Here is an 18955-nt window from a genome sequence, read left to right on the forward strand (position 1 = left end):
TCACTTACTATCACCGGTTTATTACAAAAGCTGTGACTCAGGAAAAGCCACATGGAAGAGATGTGTAGGGCAAGATACGGGGAAGGGGCGTGGAGCTTCCATGCCACCTCCCCCACACACCTTCCCAGCACCTCCATGTTTACCAGCCCAGAAGCTCTTCAAACCCAGTGGTTTAGGGGTTTTTGTAAAGGCTTCATCACAGGGGCTGGACCCTGGCTGAGTGGTTAAGTTCGAGCTCTCTGCTTTGGCAGCCCTGGATTTGCTGGTTCAGATCCAGGGCGCGGACCTAGCACCACTCATCAAGCCATGCTGTAGTGGCATCCCACATAGATGAGCTAGAATGACCTACAACCAAGATATACAACTATGTACTAGGGCTTTGGGTAGAAAAGAAAAAAGAGGAAGATTGGCAACAGATGTTGGCTCAGGGCCAATCTTCCTCACCAAAAAAGCATTAAAAAAAAGGCTTCCTCACATAGGCATGATGCATTATTAGCTCAGTCTTTCTCCCCACTTCCCTCCCCAGAGGATGGGGGAGGGGGCTGAAAGTTCCAAGCTTCTACTCATGGCTTATCCAGGAAGCTATTCAGGAGGCCACCGAGAGTCACCTCATCAGAACAAAAGGTGCTGTAGGTCTTTACCACAACAGTAAGACTTCTTCTGTGTTTTGTATTTCAGTGGCATGTAGGCTACAAGTCCTATTCAAATACTCTAGCTTTTTGAGAAGAATCCAGAATTTTTTTTTCAAATGTTCAACTTACAGATGGCATTTCTAAGAGCTCTGTTCCTAAAACACAGGGCCAAGGATGGTTGTCAGTCCTGGTCTCCTCCAACTACTTTTGGACACATCCAAACTGCAATCCTGGAGCCTAGGAAGTCCCCAGAAAGTCCAGCAGGATCATTCCATCAGAAGATGGGGTCTGGAATCAGGCTTGCCATCCTATATACAGCGTACGTGTAGTGAACTTGGGCACCCACAAGCCTTCAGAACTAGAGCCTCCCCCTGCCCCCCAAAACTGCTCCCAGTCTGCCTAATCCCTCCAAGGATTTCTAATTATCTCCCCACTTTCTAGCACCTGGACTTAAGCCCTTTATGAGCTCACTTGCCTGAGACCCTGAGAGGTACCTTGCTCTAATTTACACCATCCAGTGTGTGTTTGATCCTTTCCCCCAAATGTGATGGATTGTCTAGAAGCATGATACTGTTACCTACGTGGTTTCAAGTGTGGTCGATTTCTGGAGACCCTGATTTATATCCTACTCACTGAGACTGGGGACTTTAACACTGACCAAACCGACTTTCACCCTGCTCTTTAGGATACTACGATTTGGGAAGCTCTGCTGGCCTAGATTACTAGGCTGGGTCCAAGCACCTGATTTCTTTCTCCCCTGGGGCCATTCCTGTAGTCCAGCAAGCCTCACAGAAAACCTGGTTTGCACTGACTACACCCTGGATCAGAGCCATTCTTGGATTCTTGCCTTCATGGCTTCCAGGATATCCTAAATCAAATGCACTCTCCAGTCATATGGGAAAGAGAGAATTTGGCCAATTCAGAGTTTACTCCAACCCACCTGCCTTAATCCTCCTCTTGGGTAATGTAATCTCAGGATATAGTCCAAAAACTATTAAGTTAAAGTACATTACTTTGGCTGTATTCTGAAGTAATTCTGCAGAACTTTTCTGTGGAAAACTTTAAAACAGACACCTGTTTGTTTTCTCTCTCCTCTTTGGCTGACTATTACTTAAGGGCAAGAGGAGAAATAATGGGGCCCTCCAGAGTCTTCATCCAGGGACCCCCACTGAACAAAGTCTAAGAAGTGAGATAAGGTAAAAACAAAAATGAGGTCACGGTTGATCATTTCCCACCTACTGTTGACACATGCCCCAACAGTTGCATCTTTTTTGACATTTTTCAGAGCCAAGAGATATGGTCTTTTTTCTATTCAGTGAGGAGATGAAACCGCTTTAAACATGAGAAAAGAAGATGGAATCAATCAAATATTTGTTGAGTCTACTACGTACCTTGCTTCCTTCATTCCACAGATATTTATGGAGCGCCTGCTCTGTGACAGTCGTCGTGCTCCGTAGGCTCCATCCTGGGATGCAGCAACACGCAATAGGGCATAATCCTACTGGTGTGGAGTTTCCTGGGCAGGACACACTTAGGCCAAGCTGAGGCAATTCTTACGTCTGTGGATGGGTCATCCAGACTCCTCGGCATTCCGGTTGCTTGGTGGCGGCAGTGCTGGTGGTAGATTCTTTGTGATTTTACGTCTTTTGTGAGGGGGATGGGGGAAATAGGGACAATTTGACCACCTGTTGTTTTGGGAAGTTGAGAAGGATAAATGAAAGTGATATAAGATATACTAACTACATGTTTAGGAGAGTGGTGTCACCAAGATGGCGACCCAGGTCATTCTTGGCTTTGCTCCCCTTCACAGAAAAGCAACTAAAAAGTATTTATGGACAAGACACCACTGAGAAAATCCTAGAGCATATTTAATGGTAGCTTGGGCTTACAGGAAAAAGGAGGCTAAAAATACAGGTCAAAACATGTGTTTATGCTACGCGTGCTCTCCCGCTTCTCCCACAGCAGTGTAAGGGAAAGAGACTGAAGTCAGAAAGAATTTCACCACCCCACAGTCAGGTTAACCGTGACGCCACCAAGAACAAATCCTCCCTCCTCTGACTTTAGCCGGCTTGTTGTCTCCTGTCTTGCTGGCGTCTCTCTCCCACAGACACCATTTTCCAGTTCTCTCACTCCCACGGCACATCAACAGAAATAGGAGCGTGTCCTAAGCAACTGCAATTAGCTAGTCACCGAGACGGTGCAGATCCATTCACCTCCCCTGTTTAGACAAAGTGACATTATAGCTACATCTGTGGTACCAGAGAAAAGTCACGCAGGAACACAGATGCCACTGCCCGCTCCAGATAGGAAGGACAATTCTTGAGTCCCGCCAAGGTAGCAGGGAGAGTGATCAGGACTCTGACACACATGGACAGGTCGTCGTTGGCAGCCCAATTTGGCCATGTCTTGCTGTGGTTAGCACTGCACTGTGGAAATTAGCATGGGCCCTTCGGAAAGAGGAATAGAGGGCTGGTCAGGAAACCTGATTCTGGAGCCAATTCTGCTGCTGCCCCACTTCTAAGTCTGCTTCTCTGCCAAATGAGGACAGTAATGTCCACTCTCTTACCTCCCAGCACAGTAATGAAAATCAGGTGGGATAATACGTCAGCGTGATTTTGCAAACTGTAACACACGATGCCTATAGGAAGCATTAACAGCAAATGACGTTGTTGGACGTCAGAGAGGTTTTGAGTACAAAATGAGGCAGCTTCGTAGAAGTTTCTTATACAAGATGATATTGAAAATCTCTGCACTGCTGGAGAGGTTATCTAGAACTTGAAGAAGTATTGTTAGAGGCTGGTGGGACCACAACCACTGGCAACGATAAGTCTACAACATTGAAGGAGAGGACAAAAGGGGGACAAACGGAATTGTAGAAGGGCTGAGTGGTCTGCATAGCCAAATCCAAGTGTCCATGGAAGGAGAGGAAGGGAAATTGCTGATGAGTGAAATGCACAAACAAGCCCTGAGTCACCAGTCAGGTGAGAGTTCTCTCCCCAACCCCACAGCCAGAGGGGCTCACAGGTAACCAGGCCAAGGGAAGGATTTGGACCCATCACTTGCCTTGATTGTCTGGCACACACGCTAATTAGTAGAAATCATTGCTGGAAACAACGCAAATGTCTGTCAAATGATGAATGGGGAAATAAAATGTGGAACATTCATACAATGGAATATATTTTGGCCATAGAAAGGAATGAGGTACTGATACATGCTACAATGTGGATGAAACTTGAAAACATTGCGCTGAGCAAAAGAAGTCAAACACTAAAGGCCACATATGTATAAGTCCATCTGTATAAAGTGTCCAGAATAGGCAAATCTATAGACACAGAAAATAGATTAGAGGTTGCTGAAAGAAGAGGGGAAATGCAGTAATGGGTAATCTTTTGGAGGTGATGAAAATTCTCTGAAATCAATTGCGTTTGCACATATCTGTGAATATACTAAAAACTCATGAAGTTTATACTTTAAATGAGTGAATTGTATGGTATACACCAAAAAGTTCCATAATGCTGTTATAAAAAAAAAAGTCATGTTCCCTTTCTGACTCATTCCCAACTAATGCTCGCATTCTCTGGCGAGGCCAAGAGCATCACACAGTTAAATCCACCCTTTGCCAGGAATGCTCCTGCTAAGAGAGGAGAAGGAGCAGGGACCAGGCTATCTGCGTAGGGACAGGGCTCAGAGACGTTACGGCAGGCCCACGCTGGTGGTCCCTAGGCTAGGCTTCCTCAAGGCACCTTAATATTGTCTTCCTTCAAACCTACTAAATTAGAACAATTTAGATATTTGGCATCATCTGTTTTCCTTCCTAGTTTACTCAAAAAGTGAACCAACCAGCTGCCATACAAAACCTTGATGGCTTAAAGAAGATCTGTCTAGGTTAGGGCCAACCTTGGTCCCCCCGCCAACCCCAGAAACCACTAGCTGACATTTCTGCACAAACCCAGTTATCACCTTTGCTCCCACATCTACCAGATGACAAATGTCCCATCTACCCAAGATAAGTCCTTCCTGTTCCTCTCTTCCAGGGCTCTTTTCCTTCCTAGCACTTATCTGTTTTGTGTGGGTGTTTGCTTGTGTCTACCTCCTCCCTCAGCCTGCAGGTGTCACCGTGGTGTGGCACCCCTGATGGTGAAGCACATCACCATGGCCCTGCACCTGGCACAAGCCAGACTTTCTGCAAGCATGTGTTGAAGGAAAAACAGAACCCTGGGGTTCTGCTTTGGAGATGTGCCATGATCAAGACCACCTTGTTTCTTTCAGGTAATATTTCACTGTCAAAAGAGTTGGAGCTCCTCCACCTGTCTCCTTAAACCAAATTTGTAATGAGCATACCTTTTTCCCCAAGCATTTGTCCCTTTTGGGACCACCCCTCTTCTATGTGTATTGATGGGGTTAGCCATGTAGCCCTACACCTGGTTGATGGTGTGGTCAGGGGTTATATCATGGCCACTTTGATTGGTTCAAGGTTGGACATGTGACCAAAACTGAGTCACTCAGAATCCCCTTGAAACATCTCCACCAGCACTTTCAAGAAAGATGCTCTAAGACACGGTTTTTCCATCTCAGCCCTATTAACTTTTTGGTCAAGATAATTGTCTATGGGGGCATCTGTCCTATGCATTCTAGGATGCATATCAGCATTCCCAATAGATTCCAGTAATAAGCCCCAGTGGTGACAACCAAAAATGTTTCCAGGCATCACCAAAAAAAAATCCCTTGGAGAGTGCAAAATTAACCCCAGTTAAGAACCACTGCTGTAAATGTGTCTATAGGACAAAATAAACTGAATTTGCCTGTATATTTATTTCCTGGGGCTCCCTGGAAGGAAGCTTCCATGGAGAAGCCACCTGTAGGAGAAGAGGAGGAGGCCAAGAGAAAAAGAGAAAGTAAGCTAAGAAATGGAGAAAGACCTAATGACATCTTTTAAATCTCACTTGGACTTGACTTTTAGGTTACCTGCAACTAAAGCAGACTCCTGACAAATATGTCCATATGTAACTATCTTCTCAAGTCAAGTATGACCCCAGTATCTCTTCCAAAACTACATTTGCCTATTCTAACCAAAGAAGGGGAGCTGGTCAAAAAGGCTCATGATCAACTGAAAACAAACAGATCACGAAAACCTTCTACTCATGCATGGAGGCATCTTGTACAACTTTTGTATTCTTCGTATCTTTTTTAGCACAGCGTGGGACACACAGTTATCATCCAAAAGTAGTTGAAAGATAGTGTGTTACTTTCCTAGGGCTTCCTTAACAAATTACCACAAACTGGATGGTTAAAACAATGGAAATTTATTCTCACACAGTTCCAGAGGCCAGAAGTCTGGAATCAAGGCGTCAGCAGGATTGGTTCCTTCCAGAAGCTCTAAGGGAGAATCTCTCCCATGCCTCTCTCTTAGCTTCTAGTGGTTGCCAGAAATCCTTGGCATTCCTTGGCTTATAGCTGCATCACTCTAATCTCTGCCTCACCTGGCCTTCTTCCCTATGTGTCCAGGTACATGAGTGTCCTCTCCTCTCATAAGAACTTCAGTCATTGGATTTAGGACCCACCCTGATCCAATATGACCTCGTCTTAACTTACATCTGCAAAGACCCTAATTCCAGATAAGGTCATATTCTGAGGTCCCAGGTGCATGCGAATTTGTAAGGGATGATATTCAATCCAGTACAGATGGCATAACAATACCTTATACTACAAAACTTCACAGCTGTCAAAGCATTTTCAAGAAAAGAAATAGAGCAGGCAGGCATACAAGTCACCTTTTTTCAAGGATGCCCTGAAGATAAGTGAAGAACTCTGAGCCCTGCAGAGCAAGCTAGAGAACCACCTTACAGCATCAACTGGGAGCCTGCAGACACGTTGCGTTGCCTGTCTGCAAACCACTATTCCTCTCTTTCATACGCTGCCTCAAATTTTATCTGCAGCCTCAGCCCGAGGATCTAAATGCTGGTTATATTGTTTCAAGAGCCATCTGAATTTCCATTTGGAATTCTCTCCAAAGCAATATAACACCATAGGCAGCCAAAGGAGCTGCTATTCCTTTTCCCCGTTTATGTTGCAATGTGGGTGTGCATTTCTTAATGCACATAATAATCAAACTGCTTACTAGATGATTTGCCCCGGAGGATAAGGACAAGGACTCCAGCAGAGCACTAGCAGCCAGAAGCTTGGCATTCGAGAGTGATTAGATATCGAGGGCCTTTGTTCTCATATGATCTCTACCAATGGCTCCTGCCTGGAAGCAAAGGAGAAAAGAGAAGGCAACTTTGCTTTGTTTCATGGCCAAGTCCTGGGGTGAAAAGATTCAACATCACTAGAGAATCCTGGAACATTCAAGAGTCCTTTAACATAAAAGAATTCTTGTGCTTTTGTGGTCATAATAGTGTACGGCAGGACTCGAGCCTAAGCTGTAGCTAAAAGCAGTGCCCCAGGACACATTTTGAAGCAGGGTCCTGCTCACCTCCACTTAGCATGGATAATCATCGGAAGGGCTGGGATTGTCTATAATCATTCTTACCAGTAAGAAATAGGACTTGAATTTCAGTTGCAAAAGTGAGTTCTACGCCCTCTCTATTTACTCTCAGGATCTAGCCAACTCAGAATTTAACAGTTATAATTCTCCCTAAGATCTACTGTCTTCAGGTAACAAAGAGTTATTCATCATAGGCGGACCATAAATAGTACTTTAAATGGCGGATTTACTAAAATTGGTTTTCGCATCATAGACGTTAGCTCTGGTTATGTCTCCGTCTGCCTGGGAGAGGATGGTAGATGGGAACCATGCTCCCTCGGGATCCAGTGCTAGAAGTGATGGCTCCAACTAGGGGGACAGGAATTAAAGTCATTAAATTGTACAGATATGTGGATCACAGCTTGGGGTTTGGGGCTCCATTTACTGCTCACATGTACAGAGGACGACTTTGTCCTTGACATGCTGGACAGAGGGCAGCCCATCCTCACAGTTCTAATCAATCTGCACAAAGAGGATAAGAAGTCACAGGACACCCAGAGTCACTGGAGCATTTCATTAGCCTAAGCCCCTCACACAAACCACAGCCTCTCTTTTTCAGGACTGTGGCCCCTGGGATCCCAGATTCTAAGTAGTCCAGATCCAAAGTATCCCAAGGGCCCCCAGAGAGTGAGCTGGTACTCAACTTGCCTTCCAAAGACCTGTTTTGAGCAAACAAAATATCCTGGCCAAAAGAAATGATATTTTTATAGCCAGGAATTTAATCACCTGAAACAGGGGGGGAAAAGTCCATCTCCCCCTAATCTGAAAACATATCAAACTATCTGAGAACTATCAAAATTCCATCCCTAAGACGTGAAGAGCACAGATTTGGTCTTGAGCAGTAATGTGTAATTCATGCTTTAAGCATACATGTGTGCTTATGTAAACCCCTTTAATCATTCTCCCCAGAAGATTTTATTCCATGAACACGCCTTCCATAATACTGTGCTAATTCACAACTTTTTTTTCTTTGAATAAAAGAGGAATACAAGTAGAAAACTGGGTTGTAAACAAAAATTTAAATCTCAAAACAGACTTCTAAAGATAAAGTTGGTAATCCTACCTACCTTGTTGGCTTCATCTCCCACAATTCCTCTTAACATCTAGTCAGTTGGACTAGTTGCCACTCACAGATCCAAAAACCTTGCTCTCCTTGGTGACTTCTCTGTCTTGCCAGCAAGAATGTCTCTCTTCCTCTATCTTATTTACTTTCAGAGTCTTTCCACTGTGCCTTTCACAGGATAGGTTTGAAATAAATTTGTTGAATCAAATCTCAGTGTTAGAAGTTAGTCAAACCCGCAGAATCTAGAAGATTTTACAGACCTCATGATGGCATATTTGCATCATGAGAACAGACAACTCAATCTCTCAATCTCAAATCTAGAGTTTGAATAACAGACTCATGTGGTTAAACCTTTGCACTTCTCCAGTGCATTCCAAGATCTATCCTCACTGTGCCCTCTGCCCATCCCATCATCATAATAGCCTACGTTCCATAAGGAAAAGGGAGTACAGTACCAGGAGACATAAGAGCAACGAGCCTAACCTTTTCCCCTCATAAAGAAAGATGAGGCCTCAGGGGCTTCCCTCGTGATCTCGTGAGTCCTTGATTAACACCAACAAATTGGCAATTGAAAGTTTCCATAGATTAATGTGTTCTGATTTTTGGCCCAAAGGCTACTACTCAGAAGCTTAAACCTCTTATTCAATATCCAGGCTACACAGGAGTATAATCCAAATATCATTGGGAGTCTTCAGCCTCTTGAGATCCAGGTAAAATTGTCTAGTCTCATAGAGTTCCCTGGCCTTCAGGACTCTAATACTTCTCCAAGGCCACTGATTTGAGAGTGCCTGGTGTGCTCTCTCCACTTCCTCACCTGACACCTCAACACACTCACTCAACTTAGACAGGACATCAGTTCACCTGCTCATAAACTCACATATTCTTCCCAAAACATTCTTAATTTTTTTAACATCTGGGATTTCTAGGAAGGGTTCAGACTATGGATGGTACAAGAAAGTACTCTAGAAAACTCTTTTAGTCCTTCCTAGTCTAAAGTGTTCATGCTCACCTTTCCTCTCAGCGTTCATCTTTTGCAGCTTTCCCTCCTCCAAGACCAGGCCCTCATCCTTCCATCCTTCTCTTCTCGATCACCTCTTCTGTCACGAAAATGACAAATACAGTCCTCTCCTTACTCATGTGGGTGTGCCTTTCTTCCTCAAGTTCTGTCACCAGCTGACACCTAGACCTTTGGTGTCTCACCTTCTATCCTACACGCTTATCTGCGTATTTTTCCAAACATAATTCTCTCCCTAAGAGGAATTATCTTACCAGACCTATCAAGAAAGTACAAGTTTTTTCCCAACTTGTTTCAGAAGAAAAGAAAAGAATTATACATCTGACTGTCTAACTTTACTTACATCACATAAGGAGCCCAGAGTGTGTCCCAGGATAAAAGCATATGTGAGCTGTCAACTAGAACTCAGCATACTGAAGAGTACTAAAAACTGTATTTGAATGGAGTAAAAGGAAGAGGGACCACCTTGCGGGATGGATTTCAAACAGTCACTGTCTAAAGAACTCTCCCCTGTAAGATGTCAGCTCTCCACGACGGCTCACCACGATTCCACCTGAGCCGCCTCTTTCATAAACCTTCCCGTCAAGTGGTCAGTTAGAGTAGTGACTGACAGGACACAAAACCTAGCAAGAGTCAGACCGGGGCCACGTGAAGACCCATGACAGCGGAGAAGCAACGGGTCCCTTAGCCCCTGAAGAAGGGTGGGGTTCTAAAGTAAGGCCAAAATCGAGTCTGAGGAACCAAAGAGGTGAAATGTTACGAAAGGCAGGGGAGAGCATTCTAAGATGGAAACGGAGGCCAAAGTTTAGGAGTCTGGGAAGCAGGGAAAGCGTAAGAAACAGGTGATCAACTTCCATTCCGGAGGTCAGGGTTTATCTGGCCCTAAGCTGTTTTTAATCCACCAGGGTGCTCAAGCCGGTCTGGCCTGCGACTTATTAAAGGTCCCTCCTGACATCAGACAGATGTCTGTAACACAACATCGGTGGGGCCAGCTCACGGTCTAGACACGGCCACAGCCCCAATAAAGACGAAAAGGGAGAAAGAAATCTATTCTACAATTCAATTATGCCGGTCAGAAGCACATTTCTTTCCCAAGCCACAAACACATTTACATAGTTTGAGATTGCAAGGCAGATACCTCAAAAATAAACTTCCGGAATGTAAGAAAATGGATTTTAAATTGCAGAGGTAACATTTCTATTTCATGCCATCTGTTGTAACTCAGATTTCCAGCAAATGGATTATTCGCCAGAAATTATGCCGAAAAAATGACATCAAAATTATGTTATAGAAAGCAATGTTATTAAAAAATGATAAGTAGATAACTTAAAAAGCACTGACAACCTATTTTTTTAGCTTAAAATTTACTTCTAGATTATTGATTATGCATCAGTGTTTTTGGATGAACCAAAATGATGACAAATTAAACTTTTTCCTGAAATAAGCCTAGAAACACGAGTGAATATTTTATCTATTTTACCAGTCTCCCAGCAATAGTACTAAGGTGTGGGCCTTTGCCTGAAGGACATTCTACTCTGCAGATTCCCTTTGGAATCTGAGACGGTGGATAACGGCAGCCAGCCAAGGACGAGACCTGGACGTCTCTGCGCTTCTCTACTACAGGCACAGGCAAACCCAGTGTTCAGATCAGATCAATAACCAATGTCTCAAAGTCCCCAGCTTTAATCATAATCAATACCAACTGCCGATTTGCATCAGAAAACAATTAGGACTCCCTAAATTAAGGCTGGTACAAGTACTTCAGAATCAGAAGGAATCAAAACATTTGGTGAACCATATGGTGTGGTTAAGAACAAGAAAAAGCAAAACACATAGGGTGAGTTATCCATCCTGAGCCTCCCCATCATCAACACAGCAGAGGAGAAAAGACTATTTCAGTGATGTCTTGACTCTACTATGTACACACGGCCAACCAGAAACAAAACGTAGGGCAGGCTTTCTTAGCATGATAGGAGGTGGTCCTGAGTGGTTTGTCCTTATTCACCTCTTCCAACACTGATGGAGAAGCTGTTGCCCCACTTCAACCTCAGACCTAGCCCCACCCACAGAGGGAGCAGGCCCCAAAGTCCAGGAAGTGAGTAGCAGTGGCATTGCAGCTAAGGGCAATTCCTGTGCTCGCTTTATTAGACATCACAGGGCCTCATGATGGGAGAGGTGCAAACTCTGGAGACCCCAACGCAGAGGACAGCACAGATACCCTCCTCTGAGCAGGAAAGCCAGCTGGTGGTACCTATCTGGCTATTGTTATCCAGACTTCACCTTTTCTGTCCTTTTTCCTTTCTTTCATCAGCGGTGGAATGATGGAAATTTATAGAAATAAGGAGTACGGGCATTTGGGATTTTATGTAAGTAAGATTAGCTTTGAAAGCTTCTAGCAGGTTGCCACATACTCTCAAAAGCAAGGGCTAGCCCTCTCCCCCACTCTGTCTAACCCAGGAGGAGAAGAAAGGTGAGCGGCCCTTACTGATTCTATAGCCTATCACTGCAGTGTGTGTATAACACAGATTTGCTACAATGGGAGGAGGCTCGCTAACACTCGCTCTCCCTCTGAACAAGTGTACCTGCTTTGCCAAACACTGCCCTAGGCCAGTGAAGGAGTCGTTGCATGCTCCTTGAGTGCTGACTTCATTTTCATATATAACTTAAAGTCTAAATTTTGGATAATTCTAGCATTAGCCAAAAAAACTGTGGCTCCCTTTAAATATAGCACATTGGAAAGACCATAGGAGGTCAGGCATTTGAGATTACATATTAAACCTGCAACTCCTTAACTGTATGATCTTGGGCAAGTCCCTGAACTTTCCAGGCCTTTCTTCCTCCAAAATTAGGGGGATTGGGATGGGTTAGTGATACTCAAGACTGACTGTGCTTTAGAAGCACCTGTGGAGCTCACCGAACCACAGATAGCACTGGGTGATCCAGACACTTCCCCCAGCGGCTCTGTAGCAGGCCCTTCAGACGAGCGTCAGATTTCCTGTCTGTTTACATCCTTGAACCCTATGATGACTGTGAAGTCAGTTCTTCTCTCAGCGTGTACTTATGCAGGGGCTGCTTTGTGCCAGGGCTTTAGGGCTGAATTGTGCCCCCCACCCCACAGTCATATGTTGAAATCCTAATCCTAGCACCTCAGAATGTGACTGTATTTGGAGATAGGGTCTTTAAAGAGGTAATTAAGTTAAAATGGTGGTTCAGAGGGGAAGGCAGTGTGTCACTTAGTTGTCTGTGCTAGAGTGGAGTGGGAAGAGGGCGTGGAAAGAATAGCCCTAAGAGACATTCCTTAGGAAAAAGAGGCAGAATCTGATGTCTGGAAACTTTCTTAAAAAGAAGAAGAGAGATGAGTTAAAGGAACTCGGAGCTCTCCTGCCTGGCCCATTCCATCCGCTCCTGGGAGTGATGGCGGCTGAGAGCTCTCAGCTGAGTCCCAACTCCTGGACTCGGCCTCGGCCAAATAGGGTTGAGGCACCCAAGGTCAAGCCCCTTTCCTGGGAGCAGCCCAAATCCAAAGACTTGTCCATGCAGATATCACAAAGATCCAAGACCTTCCCTCCAACTGGGGACGACTCTGAAGGGTCCTTCCGGCATCAGAACTGCCCTGGGGTTGACTGAGGCTCTGTAAGTTCAACAGCTTACCCAGCCCTCTTTCCCTCGTTCTCCCACTGGTGTTGATCCCAAGAGCACTTCCCATGGACTTTGTGCACACGAATCTCCTTCCCAGAGTCTGCTTCTTGATGTCAAAAACTGTGAAGGGTCTGAGATTTCTATCCTACTTGCAAGATAACAAGTTCACCTGCCACAGGCTCGTAGATCTGGCAGAAGACGGGAGACTCCTAGGTCAAGGACAAAGAATGTTATGACTCGTGGCACAGCAGCCGGCATGAACTTCACGTTCAAATGGATTTTCCTTGCTCCACAAGTCCCTCAGGGTGATGCAGAACACACAGTGGGTTTGCGTCACAGCTTAGGAACCCTGAGCTAGGAAATTCCAATCTTTTAAGTGGGACAACTAGCAAGTCTGCCCACCCTTTGCCCCACAGAAAGACATTATCTTTATTATACTGGGCAGGAAACAAATCTGCCTTCTATCTGGGAGGCAGACACTGTCTCTATCTTTTAAGCCTGTTTGCCATACAAACATCCTTGAATAGAGGGTTCAGAACAAAAACTGATAGAAGATGTGCAGAAGTATGAAAGATGAGCTGCTCCCAACACTTACAGAAGCGAGTCAATGCTACACCCAAGCACGCGCACACTCCTGAAGCCATTATAATTTTAGCATTTGTGTCAATGTTATCTCTATTAATTTTCATAGAGTTGTGTCTGTTCATTTTCAATTATATATTGGGAGGTTGCCGTAGTCCTTTTTATTTTTAATTTAATTTTTACTTTTGCCAATTAAACAGATACATAATTTTAAAAATCAAATGGGAATAAAGAAGTCATAATGAAAAATATTTGTTCCCTACCCAATCACCATCACTGTTAATTCCTATTCCCCAGAAGTAACAGCTTTCAATCACTATCACCATTTCTTCTGGTTTCTACCTTAATATTTGTTAACAAACAAAAAACAGAAAACAAAAAAACTGATCATGTCATTTTTGTCTGTTCCTCTTAAATAGAATCTGCTGCCTTCCTAGAAGGCAAGGATTTAACTCTTACATCAAACATCACGTACGCACACTTCTCCTCCCCATCCTCTCACTATGAGTGTTTTAAATCATATTTTTAGCTAAATCTATATTCAATTTTCACTTTTATCATTAAATAAATATTATTCGCCAAGGAGTCAAATAGTATATTATGATCATATTTCCTTCCTTACTCACTTCTTTCCTGGAATTAGTTACTTTTTTTCCCCATTTGGTTTGAATCTCCAACTCCTTCCGCTGCCCTTGAACAGCTTCATAAAATGCCTCTCAATTCAATGGCCATGTGGTCAAAGCTGTCAGATAATCGGCCGGTCCAGTTTTCCTGAGGCAGCCCTCGGGAGCGCTCCTGTAACACCCCTCCCGGTCCAGGCCAGCTATGCCACTGCTGTCCCTGGGATCCGGGGTGTTATCTGGGAGAATCTCCTCTGCCTCTCCCTCTCTCCCTCGTTTGGGTAAAGCAACTCTCCTCCAGTATATGCCCGGAAAATGGTGCAGAGAAGGTAAAATTTGTAGACCTGGAGGTGTGAACACAGGTTTTTTTCTCTCCTTACACTTGAATAACAGTTTTTCTGGGTGTAAAATCTTGAAGAAATTATTACATCAACTTCTAGCTTCCAGAGTTTCTTTTAAGAAATTGGATATCTTCCTACTTAACCTTTTGTGCGCATTCTGTCATATCTCCGGGAGCATTTAGCATCTCTCTTCTCTCTGAAGAGCATCTTTGCTCACTCAGTGGGCTCTTTCCATCTGGAAATACATCCTTCAGTCTCAGGAAACGTACCTTGATGATTTTCTCCTCCTCTGGTTCTGGAATTCTATTAATTGAATATTGTACCTATTGGACCTATCTTTCAATTCTCTTATCTTTTCTTGACCATTTTGCATTTCTTACCTTTTCAATCTTTTGTTCTTTCTAGAAATGTCCTCATCTTCGTCTTCAAATCCCTCTCTTGAAGTTTAAATCTTTGTTCTTATATTTTTAAGTTCTAAGACTTTCTTCTTGTTCTCTGACTATGCTTTTTCTTTCTTTTCTCATAGCATTTTGCTCTTATTTCATGAATGCTGTATTTTCATCTTTCTGGAATTATCGTCAGTTATAGGTTGTTTATAGTTCCTCCTGCACTTACGTTGCCTTTTCCCCCAGTTTGTTGGTTTGGGCTTTGTATTCACATCAGAGGGTATCTTCAGATGTCGGGTGACGCTACACTGTCCATTGTGATCAATAGTGAGGATTAAAAGGCCAAGTGGAAGCTTTATATGAATGATCCAAATGTGTCAACAGGAGGACTTGACTGTTGTTGAATGCCTGGGGTCCTAGCTTTTCTCGGGAGGAAGTCCTGAATGTCAGTATCTGTAGGTACCTTTTTGTTTCTTGTTTTCAAGTCAGCAAGTTTCCCCAAATGAAACTCCTCCAGTCTCCCGTACCTGAGATGCTCAGGCTCCCAGAGCCCAGCAGAGGAAGGGACTGGGGGCCGGTATCACCATTCAACTCACAGACTTTCACTTAATCCCCTCACCCACCTTTAGTGCAGTGCCACACCCCTGTACCCATCTGTGCCTGGGATCCCTGAGACCTGACCTCAGATAACTCAGTGTCTCCGGAGAGTCACCTTCCAGCCTTCCGCTGTGGGCTGAGGCGGCTGTGTATGCTCTTGACTCACTGAGTGCATGCGGAGGAGGAACCTGGAAATCCAGCTGAGTTTCTAAAGGCTTTCGACCAGTTTTCGTTCTGGGTTCTGCCCTGGAATCTCACCTGCAGGAGTATCTGGGGTCTCCAGTTCCTGAGCCTTTCTAGGTTTCTGTGATTTGGAAACACCTTTCTTCTTACTGATTCCCTGGCATGCTGAGTCATGTACATTTCTCCATTCGCTTTCTGTATGCCAAAATTGTGTTCAGTATCTCTCCTTTGCTGTCATCCTTTCTCCAGTCTCATTGTTTTTGTAGTTTTCCACCGTTGTGTGTTCTTTGGCTGCTATTTTGACAGGGCTGGGGAGGGAGGAGAGCTGACGGACTCCTTCTATCCCGTGTCCCGTGAAGGCCTGGGAGGCCAACTTCTTTTCATTTCTCATGATCTCTAAGGTTTGAGATCGAGCCTTGGAGAGATTACTTACTAAGGCAAAAATTACTCATTAAACACCTACAACCTCCCAAAGATACAAAATCATTTTGTCTGGCTCAAAACACATACATAATTATGGCTTATGTAGAGAAAACAACTAATGATTATATAGGCTAGGAATAATAATAACACACTCAACTGCATTATACAAATAAATAACATATTGTTTGAAAATAGTCAAAGGAAGAAGAATAGAGACAAGAACAGGGTCTTCCTCATTGTGCGCCTCTCAGGGGAGCCCAGTGTGTGGTCCCTGCTGTGAGGGTGCTGGAGGGGGGCGGGGGGGGGGGGGAGCCGTCCTAAAGATCCCTGGAGCAGGCCGGGAGCTCCATCTCAGTGGGACATGTGTGGGAAATGGAATGAGTTTTGAAGACAAAACCTAAGAAGTGGGGAGCAGAAGCTTACGATAAGATAACCCACACATCTAAATTTTTTTAAAAAGGATTTACTAAGCAAATAAATAGTATAATTGTAGAAATGCTGCCTCCTTCTAAAGAAGGCCTTTAACAATAATTTTCATCTTCACACAATGATCTGCTCATTTTAAATATTTCTTTTCTCTTTCTTAAGATTTACTAACATATGTAACTCTATTCCCTGCTGTGTAAATCCAGTACAGTGTTACCAAAAGAAAATCATATTTCTTTAAATATGTTTGTTTCTTAGACTGCTTGTTAGCTCAGGCTCTCTCTGCTCTTCCATTTCCTGCCGAATAATAACCTTAAAGCCAGAAGCAGAATTGGAATTGTGAGGAGCAGAGGGGAAAGGTCGGGCAGTGGGGAAAGGTGAAGGAAAGATGGGCTCAGAGAGTGACAAGGACACAAGGAGTGGAAAAGGACACAGACAGTGATTAATGTGGGAGGAGAATGTCAGAGCTGCCAGAGAAAGGGGACACCCGGAGAGGGCCAGGGTGAGCAGACAGACCACGTATGGGGCAGGGAGCTAGTGCGGCAGGAGACAGGGAACGACCTGAGGCCGACTCTCAGACGGAAACCCAAAGGCTGCCAGCTTTGTCCGTCACCCTCTGAGAACGCGTCTGTGGCCCGTGTGGGCTCCAGGGGTTCAGATTGGAGGAACACTGATTTATGAACCTGGAGTCTCATGAAATGTCTCTTAATTGTGAATTATCTTTGTAAAAAAAGGATTTTTACTAGATTTAAAAAAAGAGTTTTTGATTTTCATCACAATAAAAATACCAAATTTGAAGCATCTTACAGAACTCGAGGACCCAGACCCTGGGTTGGGAGCTGTGGTTGCAGAAGGCCGGTAAGATGGTACACAGAAGTGTGGCCTAAGGAGGGCTCTGGTGTGAAGGCGGAGGACACAGCACATGCTGACCTTTAAGTGAAAACAGACCACTGGTGCTTCCTGGTGACTTGTTGCTTAGAAGAAGCAGAGAAGCTGGAGGGGCGGTGCGGGGGGCCATCGCGGGGAAGGGCAGCAGACGCACCCAAAAGGAATGGGGCTTCCTCTGCCGGTCTGGCAAAATCTCCAAAAAGTTGTCACTCATTCCTAAAATCATAGGCCAGAAAGTAGTCTACAAGGTCATTTAAACTGGCCCTTTGCTTCAGATGACACGCAGCCAGACTCTCAGAATAAAGCCAAGTCACACCCAAGTTTCGGCTTTTCTGGGACCAGCAATGAAAACATCAGTTGTCACAGGTCAGTCAGCCAAATGGGAAAGTCAGCTTTCTTTACCACTCAGCAAACATCGTCATGAACACAGCTTCTCTAAAAGCCTCTGTTGAGAATGCCTGCATTTAACAAGAGAAATTCTGCCGCCTGAGGCGGTGAGTCAGAATGTCTACGCTGTCCTATTCTAATTGCAACCGGAAGCAGGACTGGGAGTTGCAGCACCATTGGTCCACCAACCACTCCCGCAGCCACGACCCCATGTGCTTTGGTCATGGAGCAGAGAACACTCAGTACGTGCTGATGCCCGCAGGGCACTGTGCGAAGGACACGTGCCGTGGCTCTGGGGGAACCCAGCTTGAGACCTGCTCCTGGAGCCTGGCAGGCCCTTGCTGGAGCTCTGACTCTGCAACTTCCTAGCTTTGTGGCTCCAGAGGAAGTAGGAAGAGGAAGAAGAAGAAGAGGGTAAAGTAGGAAATAACAGTATCTGCCTCACAGGACTCCTGTGGGGGTAAAATGAAGTCACGTATGTAAAACACTTAGAAGAGTACCTGGCAACTCCTCCAACACATGTCAAATGCCATCAGCATCTGCAACAGCAGCACCATTTCTCTATTAGGTGTTAGAATTTCTATCTAGGAGAATGCTATTGGATTCCAGGAGAATTCCTATCCTAGGAGGGACCCTATTATATTATGGCTGGGCCCCTTACCATTATTATTATCACTTTGTCCTCGTAATTACTCTGATGACTACCATTGAAATGGTAGAGAATCATAAGTCACAGCTGCCTGTGTTTGAGGTACATTCAGTGTGTGTGTGTGCATGTTTATTTTCCTAAAATAGCTGACAGGTATTAGCATTCATTCAACTATTAGATGAATTTGGACTTTAGAATTGGTGACTAAGTCCCTCTGATGTTCAGAAACAGCTCATGCTCACACGTGTCTTTAGACACGTGAGGCTGGCATTTTGGGGGAGTGGCAGGCTGCTGGTAACAGAGTTTGAAATAATCCTGCCTCCCCTGCCCATTTCCTTAAGTGCAGAGCCTCAAAGAAAGCAAGAGCTCTGAAGCAGCTGACTTTCTCCCCTTCCTTATGTAACGAAGGCAGCTCTTCTGCTCCCTAGAACGTTTAGCTTCTGTGCTCCCCTCAGTGGGCTTCTCCAGATCCATAATCAAGGCAAAACAGGAGTAAAATGAGGAAGGAGAAGAGGGTAAGAATGAGGAAGAAACAGTAATTTATATAACATGTTCATTGAGGACCTACTATGTGCTTAGCATTCAGAATGATACAGCTATC

The sequence above is a fragment of the Equus quagga genome, chromosome 7, assembly GCF_021613505.1.
Source record: "Equus quagga isolate Etosha38 chromosome 7, UCLA_HA_Equagga_1.0, whole genome shotgun sequence".
Classification (NCBI taxonomy): domain Eukaryota; kingdom Metazoa; phylum Chordata; class Mammalia; order Perissodactyla; family Equidae; genus Equus; species Equus quagga.